This window comes from Oratosquilla oratoria, chromosome 18 (assembly GCF_046742065.1).
Source record: "Oratosquilla oratoria isolate Oo_2021 chromosome 18, ASM4674206v1, whole genome shotgun sequence".
Taxonomy (NCBI): Eukaryota; Metazoa; Arthropoda; class Malacostraca; order Stomatopoda; family Squillidae; genus Oratosquilla; species Oratosquilla oratoria.
In genome coordinates this window covers 64,320,118-64,338,948 of record NC_134794.1, presented here as the reverse complement: position 1 = coordinate 64,338,948, position 18,831 = coordinate 64,320,118, and the positions used below count along the sequence as shown (strand labels likewise).

Below are 18,831 nucleotides of genomic sequence, written 5' to 3'. Positions count from 1 at the left end.
AGATGCCGACGTCGAAGAAATGAAAGGACGATAAATTCGTCTATATTCTAACCTAACTTAACTTAACTTAACCTAACCTAACCAAACCTAACCCAAACTAAACTAAACTAATCTATATTTAGTAAATCGGTACCTGTAATTTAAAGGTCATCCGGATGATCGTCGTCGTCGTCGTGACGGATGTTGGCAGCCTGTTCAATCACTCTTTCTGATTGCGGGGTATAAAGGTTTCTCATAGCTTGAAGGGATGCATTGATTTCAGCTCCATAGCATTCCTTCAAGAATATATACCTCGCGAGGTACTGGAGGAAGTACCGAGAGGTAAACACTTGACAAACGACAAGATGGCGTCCCGATCCTATGCTAGCGACTTCGTTCGTTAGTATATTTGCTTGTAGCAAGGTATTTTTTTTTTCCACCAAGAAAATCGCATATTACGTTCATGTATTATAATTCACAAAATTAATATTTAATTTTCTAATGCTACATCGTGTACTTGTATTATAATTTACAAGATCAATATTTAATTTTCTAATGCTGTATCGTGTAGTTGTGTACAACTGGACTAAAACTTGGTGGTAATTGGAAAGGAGTGCTGTTATGATCACCTATCATCCCCATCTATAAAGTTATCTATCTTCTTATAACAACCAATCGTTTCAGTGCTCACTACATAGTTATTTAGTCCATAGCTTTCCCCCTTACATGAATAAATAAATAAATGAATAAATAAATAAATAAATAGATAAATAAATGTGAAATGAGATAAGAACATAAGAATGAAGGAGACTGCAAGAGACCATAAGGCCTGCACCAGACAGTTCCAATGCCGAGGAAAATGCATAATTTGTGAAAAACAAAACATTCACTCAAAATTTTTGTTTCAGTTCTTTATGTAATGAATTAAAAATTAAAGACTCACTGCAATGTTTTCGAGCGTTATGTGTACAAAACATTAACTCGGCTAAATTTCATAATGCAAGTATTATGATTCTAGATTTTTCAGACTAGGAGGGTTTATCTCTCTCTCTCTCTCTCTCTCTCTCTCTCTCTCTCTCTCTCTCTCTCTCTCTCTCTCTCTCTCTCCCTCTCTCTCTCTCACACACACACACACACACATACACATACTGACGCAATTACCGTGTTTCCTAATACACAATAATAAAGAAAAAATAACGACAAATCAATGAAACTAAACTAAAATAAACTAAAATTAAACAAGACACAATAAAAACACCATAAGCCAAATAAAACAAAACAAGAATAAAGCAAAATGGAAATTAAAACAAAACATATATAAAGCCTGAAGTGAATTGCTACGAACATCGAAAATCATACAAATAATTTCCGACAGTTGGTTGTCGACTTTCGGAAATTGTTTCCATAAACTAAAAATAGAATATCAGTATCTACCTTTAACTGCGGCACTTCTGTTTCGTCTCCAGCTGGTGGAATCCCAGATGGTGGAAGAGGAGATCCAGATGGCTCGGATGTAGTATGTCAGGTGGCATAGGACGTGGCCTAGGGTCTAGCGTGCACTAGGCGACTCGATCTTTGTCAACATTTCACATATCTCCAGTATCAACAATAACAGCCTCGTTATTTCCGTTATTTTTTTTTTCACTACGTTATTTCACAGGCAGCACCTCGTCCTGTATCTGGATGACTGTTATTTCTGGGTCGATTTAATCATCCCTAATAACAACAATAACAGCCTCGTTATTTCTGTTATTTTTTCACTATGTTATTTCACAGGCAGCATCTCGTCCTGTTTCTGGATGACAGTTATTTCTGGGTCGATTTAATTACCTCTAATAACAATAACAGCCTCGTTATTTCCGGGTTTTTTTTTCACTACGTTATTTCACAGGCAGCATCTCGTCCTGTTTCTGGATGACAGTTATTTCTGGGTCGATTTAATCATCTCTAATAACAATAACAGCCTTCTTATTATTTCCGTTATTTTTTTCACTACGTTATTTCACAGGCAGCATCTCGTCCTGTATCTGGATGACAGTTATTTTTGGGTCGATTTAATCACCTCTAATAACAACAATAACAGCCTCGTTATTATTTCCGTTATTTTTTGTCTGTTAAACAGTTAACATCGCCTTTGGTCTGTGATTAGTCATTTCCTAACAAACTGGATGAAGTTAAGTGAACCCTAACTTCCTTCATCTTAACTAAACGAGTGATAACCTTTATTGATTTTCTTCTGGCTAAAACCAAACTGATTTGGTCACTGCGATCAATTACTTTTAATCTTCATTGGTATAGAAGGTTACTGGGTAGAGTGACTTGCGTAGGGTAACTTAACTGGTTTAGTTAACTTAGTTTGTCATATCTTCCATTTGCTGGTTACCTCCAACCTCCAGTCACTTGTTAACTAGCTTTAGAGTAAACTAGTTTACTAACGCACTTTGGTCTTAACCGAGTTAGAAAATGATCAAACATATTTTGTTGGATTTTTTTTTTCTTCGTTTCATTTATTTTCAAATGTCTAACTTTGAACGTTTTTCCATTAATATTTATATATATTTCGTCCAATTTGTACACATTTCCTAAACAAACATTTATTATCAAATAGATTTTATCATTCTTGTATTCTCTTTAATCGAAATTCAATATACGCTGTGGCGGGGGACAAGAATATCGTCACATAGTTCCCTTTTCTTTTTCTTCCCACGAATGAGCCAAGGCAAGACAACTTGACACGGCTACCCCCTTAATAGGGGAAGAACGAAGCCTCTGTATAGATATACGATATATACAGGAAAATTATATATTTGGTGTGTCACCCTTGTTATTATTCACTGCTGCTACGGCTGCAGTTCAGCGCCTACCGGCGTAATGTCCCAACGATGATTCGAGTTTGTCATAGTCTTTGTGTTCCAGATTTCAAACTTCACAGTCTTGGCTAGTTTCGTCTGTAAAAATCAAAGAAACCAAATTATTATCATTATTATTATTATCATTATTACTATCATCATTACCGTGATTATCATTGTTATTATTATTATTATGATTATTATCATTATTATACCGGTAGTTAGAGTTATTATTATTATGATTATCATTATTATACCGGTAATTATAATTATTATTATTATTATAATCTATCATATTTCTAGAAAATCTTCAATTTTGCATTTTTTCCAAAAATAAAGACTTCGCTTAGAGTCTGTCTTAGCTCCAGAATTTCACTTAACAAAAATAAATAAATAAATAAATAAATAAATAAATAAATAATAAATAAATAGATAAATAAATTATGATGATAATGATATGGGCTAACGTCACAAACTCCCCCCTGTCGGGAGGCTAGTACAGTGCCCCTTACAGAGAACTTTATAGCGTGGAATTAAACGAACCATGCCCTTTGTTCAGCTTCGCCGGTGGCAGGACTCGAGCCGCCATCCCCTCGACCTTCGCCCAAACCCGCTCGGCCAGCGAACATCCAAACAAATAAATAAATAATTGAATATTTTATTGTTGAGAATTTAGTGTATTTTTCCATAATCTATTTCCTAAAATTAAAACAAAACAAAATATATTCAGACGAAATCCTGAAGGTCAATGTACAAACCAACACTACAGAATTTTGTAGCACACACACACACACACACTATTTCAGCGACCCGAGTTCGAGTCTCGCCCATGGCTGGAAATTTCAGCATCGCTGCATTTCGAACCGGCACTCCAACTCTGGAGTTTGTGTGTGTGTGTGTGTGTGTGTGTGTGTGTGTGTGTGTGTGTGTGTGTGTGTGTGTGTGTGTGTGTGTGTGTGTGTGTGTGTGTGTGTGTGTGTGTGTGTGTGTGTGTGTGTGTGTGTGTGTGTGTGTGTGTGTGTGTGTGTGTGTGTGTGTGTAAGGTCACAGCATTACCCATACATCGGGTCATATACGAGCTCTGAGCTCTCATTCGGGAGCTGTCGATCACGGGCCCAACACAACTCACATATCGGGAGTCAGAACAAGCGTACGCATCCTGATTATCAATATATTAGCTAAATAGACGAATAAATGAATAAATAAATAAATAAATAAATAAATAAATAAAGGGAAAGAAAATTCGGTTTTGCAAAGAGAATAATAGATAAAAGACCATCAACACCAGCAGAGGCTCTGTCAACTAAAGAATCAGAGAAAAAATATCGGATATACAAAAAAGAAAAAAGAAAAAAAAAGGATAAAAAAGAATAAACGAAACAATGCAAAAGGGAACAAAAAAACTTGATCACGACAAATACACAACACGGCGAGAAGACATTTGCAACTACAATGTCAACAATGTAAAAAATAGATTTGTAATCTTGCCTCTCTCGCTCGCTCTCTCTCGTTCTCTCTCTCTCTCTCTCCTCTCTCTCTCTCTCCTTTCTTCCCTCCCTTCCCCCTCTCCCTCCATCAATCACTTTCTCCTATCTCCCTCTCTTCCTCTCTCCCTCACTCCCTTCTCCCTCCCTCCCACTCATTACCACCCTCTCTCTCTCTCTCTCTCACTCTCTCTCTCTCTCTCTCTCTCTCTCTCTCTCTCTCTCTCTCTCTCTCTCTCTCTCTCTCTCCTTTCTTCCCTCCCTTCCCCCTCTCCCTCCATCAATCACTTTCTCCTATCTCCCTCTCTTCCTCTCTCCCTCACTCCCTTCTCCCTCCCTCCCACTCATTACCACCCTCTCTTTCTCTCTCACTCTCTCTCTCTCTCTCTCTCTCTCTCTCTCTCTCTCTCTCTCTCTCTCTCTCTCTCTCTCTCTCTCTCTCTCTCTCTCTCTCTCTCTCTCTCTCTCTCTCTGTCTTACTTCCCCGCACAGCGTCGATCCCCAACCACAAACGACAGATCGAATATCGGAGGAATAAAATGAGTCAGATTCGGTTCTGGTGATGAGGTCTCGACCGCCCCTCTCCCCCCTCCCCCCTCCCCCCTCTCCCTCACAAGTCAACATAATCAGCATCAGCATCATCGTCAACATTCTCCGAAGGGGACAACGGCCAATCGCGACCCCATGCTACCCGGAGAAGGAGAATAAGTTAAAAAAAGGACTCGAAGTAGGAAGAGGAGAAAGAAGAAGAAGAGGAGGAGGAGGAGGAGGGGAAGAGGAAGAGGAGGGGGAAGAGGGGAAGAGGAGGAGTAGGAGAGGAAGGGGAGGATGAGGAGGAGAAGAGGAGGAGTAGGAGAGGAAGAGGGGGAGTGGGAGGAGAAAGAAGAGGAAAGAGAAGAGGAGGAGGAGGAGAAGAAGGAAGAGGAGGAGAAAAAGTGGAGAAAATGGAAAAAGAAAAGGAAGAAGAGAACAAGGAGGAAGAGAAAGAAAAGGAGGAAGAGGAGGGGAAGGGGAGGAAGAAGAGGAAGAGGAGGAAGAGGAAGGGGAGGAAGATGAGGAAGAGGAGGAGGGAAAGGAGGATAAATAGGAAGAAGATAAACAGTAAAGACAAAATGGATAAAGAAGAGGAAGAAGGAAGAGAACGAGGAGGAAGAGAAGGGAAAGTAGGAAAAGGAAGAGGAGGAACAAGAGGAGGAGGAGAAAGACGAGAAGGAAGAGAAAAATTAAATAGAAATGGATAAAGAAGAGGAAGGAGGAAGAGAACGATGAGGAAAAGAAAGACGAAGAGGAAGAAGAGGAGGAGGAGAGAGAGGAGGAGGAAGCGATGGAAGAGAAAAAGTAAAGAGAATATGGATAAAGAAGAGGAAGGAGGAAGAGAACGAAGTGGAAGAGGAAGAAGAGGAAGAGGGGAAAGGGGAAGAGGAGGAGGAGGAGGAACACAAAGGAACACAAAGGAAGAACAAACAACAGCAGGCCTACTGGCCCTAACGAGGCTGTTTGTGTTAACTAAACTACACTACAATTAAGGAAACAGGGTAACTAGGCGGTAGAGGATGAACTGCTATAACTATCCTATCCAATTAGTCCAATTGCGATTAAATGTCTGGTTGTCATATCTTTTATTGCAAAGGATAATATTTCATTTGTGGATTAGATTCCAAGTATTTATCTAAGCGATTTTTAAATGTTGTTATCGTGTTACTTTCAACGACAGTGGAAGGTAACGAGTTCCACACGTTAACAACCCGGTTAAAGAAGAAGTGCTTACTCTCGTTCGTAGAGAATCTTTTGCCAATTACTTTGATTGGTCTAATGAGAAGTAATCTTTGACATTAATGTTGTCAAAGCCTTTGAACATTTTAAAAACCTCAATCAAATCTCCTTGCATTCTTCTTTTTGAGAGGGAGAATAAGTTTAGATTTTTTAGTCTTTCTTCATACGGCAGATTTCTCAGCCTTGGTATCATTTTGGTCACTCTCCGTTGTACTCTTTCTAGTTTGTTGATATATTTCTGGTAGTATGGGGACCAAAATTGTACACAGTATTCGAGATGGGGACGGACCAAGGAATTATAGAGGTTTAGCAATATTTTTTCCGATTTATTTTCGAAGACTCTTCCGATGAAGCCAACTAATTTGTTTGCTGTTTTAACAACTTCTGAACAATGTTGACTTGGCTTCAAGTCATTTGATATTAAAACTCCTAGATCTTTTTCTTTAGTTACTGAATCCAATGTTTCGCCATTCATTTGGTATTGGACGTGATCATTATTTCCTCCAATGTGCATGACTTTACATTTGTTAACGTTAAATTTAATTTGCCACTTGCTAGCCCATTTTGATAATATATCTAGATCGGATTGTAGAGTTTCTTTCTCTTTGGTGGTTGTCACTTTACCGGCAATTTTTGTGTCATCAGCAAATTTTGATACTTTGCTGAGGAGGCCGTCATCTAGATCATTTATATATATTAGGAACAAGACGGGTCCTAAAACTGATCCTTGCGGTACGCCACTTTTAACGTCGAGCCAGCTAGATGATGCCCCGTTTATTACGACCCTCTGTTTTCGCTCTGAGAGCCAATCTTTAATCCAGTTGTGGATATTGCCAGAAATACTGTGCATTTTTAGTTTGTCGAGCAATCGTTTGTGGGGAACTTTATCGAATGCCTTCTGAAAATCTAGATAGATTATATCAACAGATCTACATTCCTCGTATTTGTTAAAAACGTCATGAAAGAAGTCAAGGAGATTAGTTAGACATGAGCGTTTGCTACGGAAGCCATGTTGCGAATCTTTCATAATCTTATTTTCTTCTAAAAAAAATTTACTACATTGTCACGGATAATTGTTTCTAGCAGTTTGCCTGGTTGTGATTTGTCCCCTTTCTTGAATATTGGTGTTACGTTAGCACATTTCCAATCTGATGGGACTTCACCGAGTGCTAATGATTTGTTGAAGAGGATGCACAAGGGTTTACTGATTTGATTTTTGACTTCTCGCAGAATTCTAGGTGAAATTTGGTCAGGTCCCGGGACTTTATTTATTTTGAGCTTATCAATCACTTGTACGACATCCCTTTCTGTAATTATGAGTTGATTTAAAACGTTTTGGGACATTTTATGTTCTGGTGGCTGATACACTAAGTAATCTTCGTCTGTGAAGACGGATGCAAAAAAATTATTAAGGATTGAGGTCATCTCATTTTCATTATTCGTATGTTTTCCTTCATCGTTATTTAATGGTCCAATGCCGCAGGTAAGCGTTTTCTTCGTATTCGCATAACTGTAGAATTCTTTAGGGTTCGACTTGCTTGCCTCTGCAATATACTCTTCAAGATGTTTCTTACAACGTTTTATCAGTGTTTTGGTTTCACGGCGAATTCTGTCTAGTGTTAGTTTATCGTCTTGGCTTTTAGTTGATAAATACTTTTTGTACGCACTCCTTTTACGAGAGAGGTTGTTACTAATTTCCCTATTCCACCACTTTGGTTTATTTGTTGCCGGACGTCTCTCACGATAGGGAACACAGAGATTTACAGCATTGTTTAGGTCCGTGGTGAAGTTTTGCCACGCATTATCAATATCAATCTCATTCGAAGTTGTACTCCAGTCTAGGAGGAGGAGGAGGAGGAGGAAGTGTAGGGGAAGGGGAAGAAGAGTAGGAGGAGGAGGAGGAGGAGGAAGAAGAAGAGTAGGGGAAGGGGAAGAAGAAGAGGAGGAGGAGGAATAGAGGAAGGGGAAGAAGAGGAGGAGGAGGAGGAGGGGAAGGTGAAGAAAAGGAGGGGAAGGGGAAGAAGAAAAGGAGAAGGAGGAGGAGGAGAAAGAGTAGAGGAAGGGGAAGAAGAAGAAGAGGAGGAGGAGGAGGAGGAGGAGGAGGAGGAGGAGGAGTAGGGGAAGGAGAAGAAGAGGAGGAGGACGAGAAGGAGGAAGAGGAGGAGGAGGAAGAGGAGGAAGAGGAGGAACCTGAGCCCCCGTGACGGGAGGGGAGCGGAGAGGGACGGGGGAGGTGGTTCTGGTGTTGGGTAAAGAGGAGGAGGAGGGGGGAGAAGGGGGGAGAACGGAGGGGGAAGGGAAGGGAGGGGGAGGGAAAGGAGGGAGAGGAGGGGAGAAGACTGAGGGAAGCGAGGGGAAGAGGAGAGGGAAAGGAGAAGGAGGGGGAGGGAGAGGAGGGGGAAGGGGTGAAGGGAGAGGGAGGAAGTGTGAGGGAAAGGAGAAAGGGAGAAGGAAGGGGGAAAGGGAGGAGAAAGGAGGGGAGGGGGAAAGGGAGGGGAAGGGGGAAAGGAGGGGAGGGGGAGAAGAGAGGGAGGAGGAAAGGAGGGGAGGGGGAGAAGAGAGGGAGGAGGAAAGGAGGGGAGGGGAAAGGGAAGGAAGTAGGGAGGAGGAAGGGGGAAAGGAGGGAAGGGGGCAGAATGGAAGTAGGGGAGAAGGGAAGGGAAGGGAGGGGGAGGGAGGTGAGAGGAGAGGGAAGGGAGGGGGAAGGGAGGGGGGAGGGAGGGGGAAGGGGAATTGGAAGGGGAAGGAGGGGAGAAGAGAGAAGAGGGAAAGGAGGGGAGAGGAAGGGAAGGGGGAAGGGGAAAGGAGAAGAGGGGGCAGAAGGGAGGGAGGGGAGAAGGGAGGGGAGGGGAGGAGGAAAGGAGGAGGAGGGGAGGGGAGGAGGACGGGAGGAGGAAGGGAGGGGATGGAGAATGGGGAAGGGAGAGGAAGAGAGAAGAGAGAGGAGGGAAAGGAGGGGAGGCGGAAGTGGGAAGGGAGAGGAGGAGAGGACCAGGGAGGGGAGAGGAGAGGGAGGGGAGGTGGAAAGGAAGAGGAAAGGAGGAGGAAAGGAAAGGAGGGGAAAGAAAGAGAGGGAAGGGATAGGAATGAAGAGGAAGGAGAGGAAGGAAGAGAAGAGGAGAAGAGGAAGAGGGAGGGGACGGGAGGGGTGGAGAGGGGCGTGGGGAGGAGGAGACAGGAGGCGGGGAGGAGGGAAGGAGTGGTGAGAGGCGAGGGGAGAGAGGGGAGGGGAGGGGAGTGGGATGGGGAGGGAAGAGGGGAGTGACAGGAGAAGAGAGGGGAGGGGAATGGGGGTTGGGGGAGGAAGGGAGAGGGGGGAGAGGAGGGAACAACAGAGGAGAAATGCGGGAAGGGGAAGAAAGAGAAGGGCAGGGGAAAGAAGGGGAAGGAAGGGGAAGAGAGGTAGGGGGAGCGAAAGGGAGGAGAAGGAGGAGGGAAGAAACGGGGACAATAGAAAATGGGCTGGAGAGCAGCAGAGAAGGGGAAAACGTGGAAACAGAGACAGACAGACAGACAGACAGAGATAGAAAGAGAGAGAGATACAGAGAGAGATAGAGCGAGAGAGAGATACAGCGAGAGAGATACAGAGAGAGATACAGAGAGAGAGAGATATACAGAGAGAGAGAGAGAACTAGAGAGAGAGAGATACAGCGAGAGAGATACAGAGAGAGAGAGATACAGCGAGAGATACAGAGAGAGAGAGAGAGATACAGAGAGGGAGAGAGAGAGATACAGAGAGATACAGCAAGAGAGATACAGAGAGAGATACAGCGAGAGAAATACAGAGAGAGAGAGATACAGAGAGAGAGAGAGAGAGGTGTTGGATGGGGAAGGGAGTGGAGAGAAGAAGGAAGAGGATTGGAGGGAAGGGTGGGAGGGAGAGAGGGAGAGGATTGGAGGGGACGGTTGGGAGGAAGTGAGGGTGCTTTGCCCTCGAGGAAGGTCAGGTGCTAGTCAGGGATGCTAGGCAGGTCTCTCTCTCCCTCCCTCCCTCCCCCCCCCTCTCTCTCTCTCTCTCTCTCTCTCTCTTTCTCACTCTCCCTCTCTCTCGCTCTCTCTCTCTCTCTCTCTCTCTCTCTCTCTCTCTCTCCTCTCTCTCTCACTCTTTCTCTCTCTCTCTCTCTCTCTCTCTCTCTCTCTCTCTCTCTCTCTCTCTCTCTCTCTCTCTCTCTCTCCCCCTCTCTCCGTCTGTATGCCTGTCCACAAGTCTCGCCTATGTCTGCCTGCCTTCTGTCTGTCTATATCTGTCTGTCTCTTTCTCTTCTGTCTGTCTGACTGTGCCTGTCTATTTTGGCCCGTACGTCTGTCTGTCTGTAAGTCTCTATGTCTTCCTGTCTCTCGATCGTCTGTCTGCCTGTCTGTTTGTTTCTGAGTTTATTTCAATTTATGTAGCTGTCTAACTGCCTGCCTCTCTGTCTGTCTGTCTGTCTGTCTGTCAATTTGTCCATCCCTTTTCTGTCTATCCGTCTATCTAGATTTTGTCTGTCTTTCTACCCGTCAACTATTCTGTCAGCCTCTTGAATCTGCCCGTATGCCTGTCTGATTAGCCTTCTGTCTACATTTATCTGTGTCTGTCTATCGCCAGCAAAAACAAAAAGATAAAGATAAGAATAAAACAAATAAACAAAAATATAGATAAACAAATAGATATGTATATGTAATAGAAATAAATTTAATAAACAAGTAAATAAAAATAGATAAATAAAACAAAATAGAACTAATTCCCGCTAGACATGACAGCTGCAACTACACAGCGGTAGGATTGAACAATTCTATTATGGTCGACGCCTTCAAACTCTCGACTATTTTATTCATAACGGTCGACACCTTACCCCCCCCCTTTCTTACTCCAAGTATACAGTTAAGGGTTATCACACTGGGCTTCCGCGGATTTCACCAACGTCGACCGTTGAGAGTTCGTTTGGGTGAAAACGACTTCGGTTACAAAATTCAAATTTTCAAATCTCCAACTGTCAAATTATCTTTTCGTCACATATAGCAAAACTGATTGATGTTCTAAGAGGTTGTAAACCTAGACGGATGTTCTTAGGGAAGTCTAGATTTCTGGAAGCCAAGTTCTATTCTAGTTATTCATATGGTAGTTGGAGGTAGAATGTCAAAGGAAAATTAGTCCAGTGTGATATCTTAGACACATATAGATCACTCTCCAGAATCTTGGTATCACTTCCTAGATTTCGTTCCGATAGCATAATCCTCTCTCTCTCTCTCTCTCTCTCTCTCTCTCTCTCTCTCTCTCTCCCTTTAAAAGCCCCAGTGTTGAAATGTTCCAATAAACCATACCATGAATATGTACAGGATCTTCTAAAAAAAAAAAAAAGTACACAAAAAATACACGCAGAGCGAGTATATTTTTGGAACACCCTGTATGTATTTCATGTGTGTATGTAATGTACTCGTATGTGCTGTATGGGATGTATGTATGTAATGTATGGAATGTATGTAATGCATGTATGTAATTTATGGCTATAATGTATGTATGTGATTTATATAATGCACAGTATGTAATGTATGTATACATGTATGTATGTATGTATATAATGTATATAATGTATGTATGTTTGTAATGTATGTAATGCATGTATGTAATGTATAAATGTAATGTATGTATGTGATGTATATAATGCACAGTATGGAATGTATGTATGTATGTATGTATGTATGTATGTATGTATGTAATGCATGTAATGTATATAATGTATGTAATGAATGTAATGAATGTAATGTATGTCATGTATGTTATATATGTATGTATGTATGTAATGTATATAATGTGTGTAATGAATGTAATGATTGTAATGTATGGCATCTATGTAATATATGTATGTGTGCGTATGTATATATCTACACACACACACACACAAACACACACACACACACACACACACACACAAACACACACACACACACACACACACACACACACACACACTTTCCCTCCCTTGGTCTTCCCCCGAGGTGAATAGAATCACCTGAGGGGAGTCGGTGCGGCCGAAAGGCGGTTCCTCAGCGCAAGAGAGTTGTTGGGTCTTTGTGAATTTTCGACTCACCTGTTAGAGGAGGTTAGGTTAGATTAGGTTAGGTTTAAGTCAGGTTAGGTTTAAGTTAGGTTAGGTTAGGTTAGGCTTAGGTTGGGTTAGGTCAGGTTAGGTTAGGTTAGGTTAGGTTAGGATAGGTTAGGTTAGGATAGGTTAGGTGAGGATAGGTTAGGTTAGGTCAGGTCAGGTTAGGTTAGGTTTAGGTTAGGTTAGGTTTAAGTTAGGTTAGGCTTAGGTTGGGTTAGGTCAGGTTAGGTTAGGTTAGGTTAGGTTAGGTTAGGTGAGGATAGGTTAGGTTAGGTCAGGTCAGGTTAGGTTAGGTTTAGGTTAGGTTAGGTTTAAGATAGGTTAGGTTAGGAAATGACTAGTTTCTGCCATTGTCCCCCCTCTCCACTAAAATTTAGTGGGCAAGATGAAACTTCAGAAATCCTGAGACCTGGACGCTGAAATGAATGAAACTGCATGGCACCAGCCTTAGAAAAAATAAATTGAAATAAAATAAATACATAATTAAATAAATAAAATAGTCAATAGCACTTCCTTAAAAAAACGAAAAATTTATAAACAAATGAGACAATCAAATATCTAAATAGATAAATAAATAGACAGATAAATAAAAATGGATCACCAGATCCTTAGCGCCCCTCCGTTACTTTGTTTATGTTTTATTCTGGCGTTTGCCCCAGGGCAGCGGGCGGATCCAGGTATGACCCCGTCATCCACGGGGAGCTGAGATGGGAAGGGGAAAAGGGGGAGGGGGAAAGGGGGAGGGGAGTGAAATGGGCGGGAATAGGTACGTGACTTATTTGGCTACCCCCCTTATAAGGGGGAAAAACCTCTTAGTATACAGATAGATAGACCAAACGATTTTATTCAGCTGAGGGGCAGGGAGGGGGGGGCGTTGATGAACAGAAATGTCTGGAAAGGTCTCGAGGTTTCGATATTCTTCTTCGGACTGGTGGCATATCTGTAAGTCTTTCTTCTGAATAGCGACGGACAGTTTTTACCCATCTGCTGTCTTCCCATTTCGCCAAACTTAGGTCAAATGATTTGGCAAAGTGTGAATTTCACTTTTTTTTTTTTTTTTTTTTTTTTTTTTTTGCGAAATGGGGATGAATGGTGGGGAGGGTTCGCCGTCATCCAGGAAGACCATTTGGTCTATGAAGGCACATGGGAGAGAAGTCTACGTATTATAGGTTTGTGGCCCAACATCACTGCAATGCAAACTTAGCCTTGGCTCAACTCTGCAACACCTCCCCCTCTCTCCCACTCCCTCCCACTACTTGTTCCCTTCCGCCTCCTCTTCCTCTTTCACCACCTGTCTGCACGTCTGTCTGTCTGTCTGTCTGTCTGCCTGTCTCTGTCCCTTTCTGTCTGTCTGTCTGTCTGTCAGTCTCTGCCCGTCTGTCTGTCTGTCTGTCTGTCTGTCTGTCTGCCTGCCTGCCTCTTGGTCAATTACCCAAACTTGACTCCCTGCCTTTACCTCTGTGTTCAGGTGAAACCAATGACATCACAAGTGACATCACATTTATGACGTCATACGAGTGACGTCACCATGTCAACACGATCATCGCACCGCAGACGATGACGCAGAAATGCAGTCGGAACGAATAACAATAACAATAATAATAACGATAAATAATAATAACAATAATAATGACAATTATGATCATAATGATAATGTAATGCTTCTATCGATAACATCCCTTGAGCTTTCGTTGGGTCTAAACTTCCTACTCCAACACACCCCTACGTCAGAATAGCACAGGTAACAGACCCCCACCTTCCACTCCACCACCCCCTCCTTCACCGTGTTCCTCTGAAGGTGAGTTCCCCCTTCGGAGGAACAACCTCCACCTCCTGACGGACGCCGCCCGTTGCGATCGGGAGCGAGAGAAGACGCGAAGACGGAGATCAGGTGCGAGACGGAGCGACCTCCACCTCTCGACACTATCACGGCCAAAGCCACACTGAGGCATCTCAACCCAGCACCGTCATGCTCGGTCAACGTCACGTAGAACCCAGCCTGGTAAGGTACGCCAGCGACCTCTGGGGGAGATATATCCCAGCTGGTGTAGGACGGGACTTCTGAGGATCATAAGAATGGAGAAGACTGCAGGAGACCTTAGGGCCTATATTATCCATAATGTTACCTACTTTTAAAATAACCCATTATTTCAGCGCTCACTAACTACATGGTAACTAAGTCTATTCCATTCGTTAACCATTCTGTTGGTAAACTAGTTCCTGCCTATTTTCTCCTCTAACCTAAATTTATCCAATTTAGGTCCATTACTCGAGTCCTGCCCTGCTGCCTTAATATGATGACCTTGCCTGCATCACCATTGTTAAAGCCCATTGATCACAGGTCCTCGAGCAGAGATGAATTCCGCTTATTCAAGTCGTCTAGTTGATTTCACCATGTAAACATAGCTCAGAAATAATAAATAATTTTTGCCTCAAATTTTGTTCAGTATAAAAACCCGTAGCCCCACAGCGGCCGAAAACGGTCCTTGGGACCTCTCTCTCTCTCTCTCTCTCTCTCTCTCTCTCTCTCTCTCTCTCTCTCTCACACACACACACACACACACACACACACACACACAAACAAACACACGCACACAGAAACAAACACACACACAACACACATACACACACACACACAAACAAACGTACACACACACACATCTCGCTGGGAAGAAACTCTGGACCGTTTTCTGTGTAGCATCAGTGTGGACCTGTTGAAACTGGGAAGGGGATCAGTCGCCGGTTGTCAGTTTTCCATGTGTGAAAAAGTGTAAGATATTCAGTTAAATTCGAAGGAGGGAGATCTTGGGCCCAGTCCGGAGAGCAAGTGCCAGCCCCTCAGGGCTACACCTCTTGATGGAGGGTGAGTGAGGGGGTTGACGAGTTTGGAAAAGTGGACAGAACCGCCGTCCATCTTGTAGGACCGAACAAACAGATAGGTAACCGACACTGGTCCTAAGAAATAATGAAATTGATACATATATATATATATATATATATATATATATATATGAAATAACATTAATAAATTAATTAATTAATTAATTGATTAATTAAAATAGAAAGAAAAACATTATTCTCCATCTTGCTAACAAAGGCTTTCTTCTGATTCAGAGGCTTTGTTTACACTAGCGGTTTGAACCGCGCGGCAACCGCGATGGTACCGCATATTCAAGGAAAAACTGCGCGGTTGTGTGTTAAGGCCTCTTTGGACTTGTAATTGAACCGCCAGTGTGAACAGAGCCTTAAAAAAAAAAAAAAAAAAAAAAAAAAAAAAAAAAAAAAAAACTGGGAGCCACAACACGTGACCACAAACGACCCAATTACAGCTCGGCAAATCGATGGCGCCAGAAAGTAACTTGATAGTTGGCACCCACACCATACCCTGTGTGGGTTGAGAGCTTACAAAGTACAACTGATATCCAATTATCTCCTTGTTTGTACTCCTTCACCTGAATAGGCATCATGGTACAGCGGCATAGAGCACATAAGGTTAGTGCACACCAAGTTTATTTCATTTTGATGTGGCACAATGTGGCACAATGTGACACTGTGTGGCACGATATGTAACACGGTGTGGCACGATATGTGACACGGTGTGGCACGATATGTGACACGGTGTGGCACGATATGTGACACAGTGTGGCACGATGTGTGACACGGTGTGGCACCACATGTAACACGGTGTGGCACCATATGTAACACTGTGTGGCACCATATGTGACACTGTGTGGCACCATATGTGACACCGTGTGGCACGATGTGGCACGATATGTGACACTCTACAAGCAACCTGTTGGTCCATGATGGACTAGAAGTGCCACACAGTCCATGGCACGTGTCCGCCCACTTAGGCACTGTAGCGTGCCATACTTGGCACGCTGTAGACCTTACTGGCACAGTAGCATGTTCCTACACATTCCACCACTTTTGTCACGTGTGTATGTTTTCCTCTCCCCCTCCAAAAAAAGAGTAAATAGATAAATAAAATAAATTAAAATAAACAAATAAATAAATAACAATAAATGAATAAACAAATAAAAACACATTTATTTTGATGACTCACAGCTGGTCAATGGAACACATGGTCGTTTGACCTGGCAATGTATTATTGGCTCCTTTCCGGTACGCACAGTGGGGCTATGTCCCTACCGATCTAGATAGGGCCATTTGTACCAATATCAGCTCAGCCGCGGACATAGCATATTGTTGTTATAAATCAAACTCAAACTCACCATCCGACGCACACACAGTGGGAAGTGAGAAACCCCAGGTAGGGCAAACCCTGTCTGTTGCGGTAATTATTATTATTATTATTTTTTTTTGCCGATGTTGGGTCCCCTCCTCGCCTGGCCAGGGTAGCCGGGAACCGACGCGACTGAGCCCAGGAATCGAACTCATGACTACCTGTTCACGAGTTCGACACGGTACCCACTGGGCCACAGTGCGGCATATTGTTATAAAGTCCGTAGATTAACGACATGGACTACCTATAATACGAGTAGGCAGATCGAGCCATATAACCTGACCACACAAAAGAAGAACAAGAACAAGAAGAAAAATGTGTCAGGAAATATAACAAAAACAAGAACTCAATATTTTCGTACACATACACAAACACACACACGGGATGTCCCAATAAGCCAATTGTCAGATTACCCCGATTAATCAGCCTCCCCTTCCTCACGCCCGAAACAATCGGTCATGTAATTATGCAGTACTATAGGAAAAACCATACTGTAATTAACTGTGGGTAATATATATCATTACATCGTCAATCACAATTACGGAGCCCTGATTGGAGACCACATAACGAAATTATGTTGATTTCGGAGTGGGTTTATTACCATTGCAGCTGAACTCGCATTCAACAACGTAATCTTATGAATAACACATCACATACTCTGTGTCAACACAAAACTTACCGTTGATATCGTATAGTATGACTAATCATAATATTCCCCCCAAAAAAGGAATATTCTATTTAAAACCTGCCCATCGTTAAGCATGTTAACTGGCTTCCATAGGGATTCATATAAACGTGTGCACTCACACAAACACACACACACACACAATTTAAGGTCGGCATCGACCCTTGGGAATGCAGATACGGGACTCTGCGAGTATAGTTCTTATTCTGTACACTACATTTAGGTAAAATACAAACACACACACACTCACTCACTCACTCACACACACACACACACACACACACACACACACACACACACACACACACACACACTCGCACACAAATTTTCGCTTTTGATCCATATTTTTTTTCCGTTACCACTTCCTCTTTTTCTTCTTTTCCTCAATCTGATTATCGTTTTCTTTTATATCAACACCTACACGTTTTCTGTGTAAGACAAGATTAGAGGTCAAATGAGTATTCTCCTCTACAACCTCCTATTCTTCCTCTTATTCTTCCTCCTCCTCCTCATCCTTCTTCTTCCTCTTCACCCACCCTCCATCTTAAAGAATTTTCTATTTTTGTAACTTCAGCCTCCCGTTTTCCTTTGAAGTTCCCTGTCCACCTCCCGTTTTCTGTTTACGTTTTCTATTTCTGTTTCCGTCCCCCTTAACTCGTCGAATTTTTTGTTTCGCCTCGCTTCCTCGCATTCTCCTTTTTTTTTTTTTTTTTAGATTTTTTTTAATCACATTCGCTTTCCATGCCCCGTTTTCTATAACTCCTCTGGTTTATTCTCTTACATTTCCACAATGTTCCTATTTAATTTGTCTATTTATTTTTTTCTTAATGTAACTTAACAAATATTTAAAAAAATAACATGGCGGCCTATGCTGTTATTACCTGTCGTCTTATGAATGTCTCTCTGGCACACACACACACACACACACACACATGATCACGAGTCCAACACGTGATCCAAAGACCAAGGTGATACACACACACACACATACACTCAATGCTCACACACATGAATGTACCTTTTGAGTATCAAGATAGCAGCACATAAACATCTCAATAACATGCTATTTTCTTTTGCTACTTGCTTCAAGAAACCCTTGCGCATCCGTCACACAAGGAATGTTTTTTCTGGCGATTTTTTTTTTTTTTTTTTTGCTAACAGCTGACAAAAACAATAACAAAGCTTGTAGAGGCATAACATGTATACAATGAAAGACTGTGGAACACTACTGCTGTTGTTAAAACACACACGAAAGTTATGAAAAGTGAAGAACCAGAAGAAAAGGCTGTGGGCTCGACCCTGGTGGGCAAGAGACAGTGACAGAAATGCGTGTATATATATATATATATATATATATATATATATATATATATATATATATATATATATATATATATATATATACATAACAGATAAATCCAGTTTCATATTATTGTTAATGCTTTACTATATACAATTAAATATAATAAAAAAAATCACGTGCAAACAATAACATGTATGCTCAATTCTATATAATATATAGTGACAATATATATATATATTAAATATATATATCACGTGCAAACAATAACATGTATGCTCAATTATATATATATATATATATATATATATATATATATATATATATATATATATATATATATATCTATATATATATATATATATATATATAACGCCCAAGAAATGGCTCATTTGAGGACTCAAGTGAGCAGCAAAAACTTGCCGTTGTCCT

General features: G+C 41.9%; 1 protein-coding gene across 2 annotated transcripts in view; it reads right to left on the bottom strand.

Annotated features, from left to right (window-relative positions):
• The window catches only part of LOC143035340 (uncharacterized), a 481,331-nt gene extending 467,235 nt beyond the window's left edge, over positions 1-14,096 (bottom strand). The window contains exons 1-2 of one of the 2 annotated variants that reach the window (XM_076202313.1): positions 13,925-14,096; positions 1,414-2,927 (exon numbers count right to left, since the gene is read on the bottom strand). The gene's annotated coding sequence lies outside the window, so the exon portion shown is untranslated. The remainder of the gene's footprint in view (positions 1-1,413; positions 2,928-13,924) is intronic. The other variant, XM_076202314.1, reaches the window with a different exon arrangement.
• Positions 14,097-18,831: the final 4,735 nt, after the last annotated feature.